At 45.6% G+C, this 4,862-nt stretch overlaps 1 pseudogene; it reads left to right on the top strand.

Moving 5' to 3' along the window:
• Positions 1 to 2,966: 2,966 nt before the first annotated feature.
• LOC100475484 overlaps positions 2,967 to 4,862 on the top strand; it is a 4,159-nt pseudogene continuing 2,263 nt past the window's right edge.

Below are 4,862 nucleotides of genomic sequence, written 5' to 3'. Positions count from 1 at the left end.
CTTTTCCATTTGTCAGAGCCTCAAGAGTTCCATGCCTAGAATAATAAATTAATTATTTTTTTACTATTATTATTTATTACTCTTCTCTCAAGAGTCTTCATGATTTTCCTGACCTACAATTTTCTCTGGCACCATTTCTTAACACTGAAGAGACATGACAGTATGAGACTCCCCACGCAGGAGCTGTCTTCAACATTTGCATCCACCGTATTATATGATGGGTCACGTTCCTACACAGGGCATGAACCCTTGGATGCTCCATGCATCTTCCTGCAGCAGGAGCCATGACATAGAAAGGTAGGCTGTGGGTTAGGCACAATTTCTGGTGCTAGTTTACAAGTCCATGCCTTTCCCTCCCACTGGTTGAGATGCTTCTATCTGAAACAACATCGTGTTTGAAAATAGCATCTCAAGACCACAGCTTGGCCTTTTTATCTGCAGTAGGCTTCCTGCCTCTAGAGACTGGTATTTCTAAAGTCAGAATCAGTGAGAGAACTTTGTGCACGCAGGTGAGTCAAGTAGGGTTAAAGCTCCTGTCTCTTACACTCTGTCTTCACCACTTCTTGTCACTGAATCTGGCTCTTATTTGGTCATCAAGGGCCATAGGGACTCTGTTCAAAGGGTCAGAAAGAGAGGCGATCTTAGATATGAGGGCAGGGATCTTCACCCCACACTGACCTTCTTTGAGAAAAATGCAAATCAGTAAAACAAAGCAACTTTACAAAGAGACACACAACATCAGTGTCATTATGCAAAACAGCATACTCAGTAGAAGCCCGTGCCAGGACCACGAGGAAGCTTCAGTAGAGAGGAGCGTCACCTGGACATAGAAAGCTGCAGCAGTGACATTATGAAGTAACAAGTGTTGTGTATTTTGAGATGGAAGAAATCATGAGTTTTAGCTAATGGAATGAATCCTGCCAGAGAATAAGCCCAAAGGATAGGTTCTATTTAGGGAGTAAAAAAAAAAAAAGAATTTATAAGGTTAGTTCTCTGGTTTACAGGGAAGCTTGTTGGTATGTGATGAAGCAGAGGAGAGTAACAAAGGGATGTTTGAAGATGTAACCTATGCAGATTGCACCCAGAGGCCTCTGAATGATGAGATCGCCTTGCCTGGTGATGTCTTCTAATTATGGTGTCTATAAAGAGTTATTCATTGATGAGCCCTGAGTAACCCTTAGGACAGAGTCGACACTAGTTACTGTTCCCGGGAAACCCAACTTCTGCCCCTTCTGGACAGAAGTCTCAAATTCTGTATTTCTTCTTGATAGAACTCCAATAGCTTATGTTTCACAGATATGTATCTGGTTCCCATAGAGATATCTGTTCAGCTTTTGCTCAATGCTTAGAGGACTGGAAAATATTCATTTTCACGAAGATATAGTTATAACCACTTTGGTAGGTCTTACTCCACATTAGGTCTTTCTCAGTTCTAGGGGACAATCTATCCCCTGCCACAAATTTTCAGAGAAAACTTTTGGGACCTTAGTAGTTAGTTGTCTTGGTTCCCCGGTACCAAGAGCTAGTGGGGTGTGGGATGTGGTATAATAATTTGGAGATGGAACTTTCTCCTGGGCATCTTTCTGCACGGTCCTTGGAGAAACCCTGCCCTATTGCTTTGGTACCCCAGCATTCATATTTTCTGAGATGCAAAGAATAATATAGAATGTCAGACTCTTATTTTATTTCTTAATTTTAGCTTCTTGTCCAGTTTCTAGACCTTATAATCTTTCTTAGTTCTGAGAAGGACACAGTTGTTCTCCTATTGAAGGGTGGGATGAAGGATGTGGTGGTGGTAAAGGTGAAGAGAACAAGAACGGGCTCTGGAGTTGAAAGAAACTGATACTGAGAACAGGCGTTACCACTTCATAATGGGGTACATCTTAGAAAAATGACTTCACATCTCTGGGCTTCAATGCCTTATTTGTTTCCTTTGTAAAATTAAGATAGGAATATCCACTTTACAGAATGGTAGGAAGGATTAAACAATATTTTTGATAAATGCCCTAACACATATGGTAAGTGCTCAGTGAAGAACTTTAGAATAAAGGAAGCAGGGCAGGAAAAACTCCCCTATACTGACTCTGATAACTCAGTGTCCGTTGAGTTTCATGGCCAAGTTCATATTTGGTATTAAAAAAAGATTATTCATTTTTATTTGTTTCTGGCTTATTGAATTCACCTTTCGTGGTCCAGATCAGGCAAGGTTCAGGGTCAACCTCACACTGTCGAGCTTCTCAGACAACCTATTTAAAACATCCATGGCTACCCAAGTTTGAGTTGCTTCCTGATGGACAGGAACTATACCAAGCTTAAATAAGTGTATGGCAGGTGTGTGGCATAGTGCCTGGGACCTAGGATGTGCCAGGAGATACATGTTGAATGAATGGACTTATTAAAGTTTTATTGCTCCTCAAACTGAGTTTGAAAGACAGATAACTGAAGAAAGAAGAAATGTGAAAATTTTGGTAATCAAAACCCGTAACATCTACCAGCAAAGAAGCAGTCTCTTCTCTGGATAGGGAAGGCTGGGTTAGTCTTAGCCTAGGTGAGCACCACTGTATACACACGGATTTATCTCTCCTGCCAATCCAATGATCAGCAGGAACAGTCATGCCTTCACAGTGTGGACACATCAACAGGGAGGCCAACTCTGGTCAAGGAATGAACCTCTGATGGCTAAAAGGATTTTGTTCTTTGAAAACCAATAAAAAACTTCTGACTTTCCATTAACAGACAACCTGATATCAAAGAGCCAGGAGGCACCTCAAATTCATCAACATTCCTTTAATGAGGCGGGGAACTCCTAATGGTAAACTCAACAGCTGAGTAACAGGATGACGATACAACAATAGGGAGAGAATCAAGGCACTGAGGTCAAAGCATGGAGCCAACACCCACCTGGGATGGGGTATAAAAGGCCCAGGAGGGAAGGAGGTTGTCAGACTCAGTGGCTTGGCCTTCTCAGCTGCTCTGAACCTTCTGTGCAACCTCAGCCTAACACCATGACCTCCTGCTACGTCAGCTCATCCCACTGCCCCGGCAGCATCAGGATGCCTGCAGCAACAAATGTCTGTGGCCCCTCCATTGACATTGGGTGCCAGCCCGGGGCAGAGGCCAAGGCTGCATCCCTGTGTCTGTCGGCCACTCTGGCACATGCCAACCGACCACGTGTCGGGTCAACCCCTCTGGGCCAGCCCAGCCTCTGTATGCCCTACAGCTGCCGCACCGCTTGCCCCTTGCCGGGGACCTGCAACATTCCTGGCAACATTGGAGTCTGTGAGAACTATGCAGAAGGTGCCCCCAATGGCCACGAGAAGGTGACCATGCAGTTCCTGAACGATCGTCTGGCCAACTACCTGGAGAAGGTGCGCCAACTGGAGCGGGAGAATGAGGATCTAGAGACTAGGATCCGAGAGTCGAGCAAATGCCATGAGTCCACCATATGTCCAGACTACCAGTCCTACTTCCACACTATTGAGGAGCTCCAGCAGAAGGTGAGGTTTGGAGTAGCCTGGGGTGCGCTGGGTTGGAGGAAGGTGGAAGGGCATGGCAGGCAAAAGGCTCCTGAAGGCTCAAGGAGATTTGGTGCTTGGATTCTCTTGAGTATGAGTGTAGATGCCACCCATAGAGCTGGAGCCCAGGGTATGATGTTTTGTGTGCAAACTGTCTTCCTGCTTTTCCTCAGATCCTGTGCAGCAAGGCTGAGAATACCAGGCTGATTATCCAAGTTGACAATGCCAAGCTGGCTGCTGATGACTTTAGAATCAAGTAAGTAGGACTCGAAAGAGGTTCAGAGTGACTCTTTCCTCCACCCTAAGTCCCAATAGCCAAATACTTGATTGACTGAATTACTGTCCTGTTTCTTCTTTCCTAAATTCCCCAAATAATAATTTTTATTACAAACAAAACTAACAGAAGGTGGATGAGAAAAAAACACCACCAAATTTAGCATGTATGATAGAGCCTAAATGGAAGATAAGGCTGCCTGAGCTCACTACCTGGGGGCAGAATAAGGTGATTTCAAGAACGAACTGAGCAAGGACAGTCATTGAATTTCATATGTAATTAGAGGATCCACTTACAGATGGATCAGGGTCCAGATTCACCTATGGAGCCCTCATGTACCAGGCATTTCTACTAAACAAAGATCAGAGATAGAGAAGTAGCCCAACACAAGGAATAAGGGAGCAAATCACTGCCCTGACACCTGGTTATTGCTTAACTTACTTAGGTGATAGCTCAGGAAGGGGTGTGAGCTCTGTCCTGGATCCCAAGATACATTGTCATAGGAAAGCCAGTTAATCTTTTGGAATCAAAGTGGCCTCAATGCCCGATGGTAAAATGATACCTGCTATGAGTGCTTTGTTAGACCGTGAGTGGATTGAGTAGAGGGATTGAGTCTAATTCATCTCTGAGACCAGAACTGAGCAGAGTTAGCAAATGAGAATTCCTGTTGGTGAAGGAAATGGGAACCAGGGGCAGCTGAGAGGGGATGTTCTTGGCATCCTGCTGACCTTGCATCTCCTGCGCTGGAAGGCACGAGAGTGAGTTCTCCCTGCGCCAAATGGTGGAGGCGGACATGTGTGGGATGCACAAGCTCATGGATGACCTGAGCCTGGCTAAGGCTGACCTGGAAGCCCAGCAGGAGTCCCTGAAGGAGGAGCTGCTCTGCCTCAAGAAAAACCACGAACAGGTGTGGGCCTGGGGCTGCAAACCCTTGGGGAAGGGCACGGGGCAGGAAAGGGAGCACTGCTCACCTGTGGCTCTAGGATTAGGACTTGGGCTCAATTGGCATCGGGATGAAGGGCTGACCTGGGTCTGGGAGTCAGGCTGACTGTGTGGGAGGTGGCAGAGGGGGA

The sequence above is a fragment of the Ailuropoda melanoleuca genome, chromosome 13 (genome assembly GCF_002007445.2).
Source record: "Ailuropoda melanoleuca isolate Jingjing chromosome 13, ASM200744v2, whole genome shotgun sequence".
NCBI lineage: Eukaryota > Metazoa > Chordata > Mammalia > Carnivora > Ursidae > Ailuropoda > Ailuropoda melanoleuca.
This window is presented reverse-complemented; position numbering and strand designations above follow the sequence as displayed.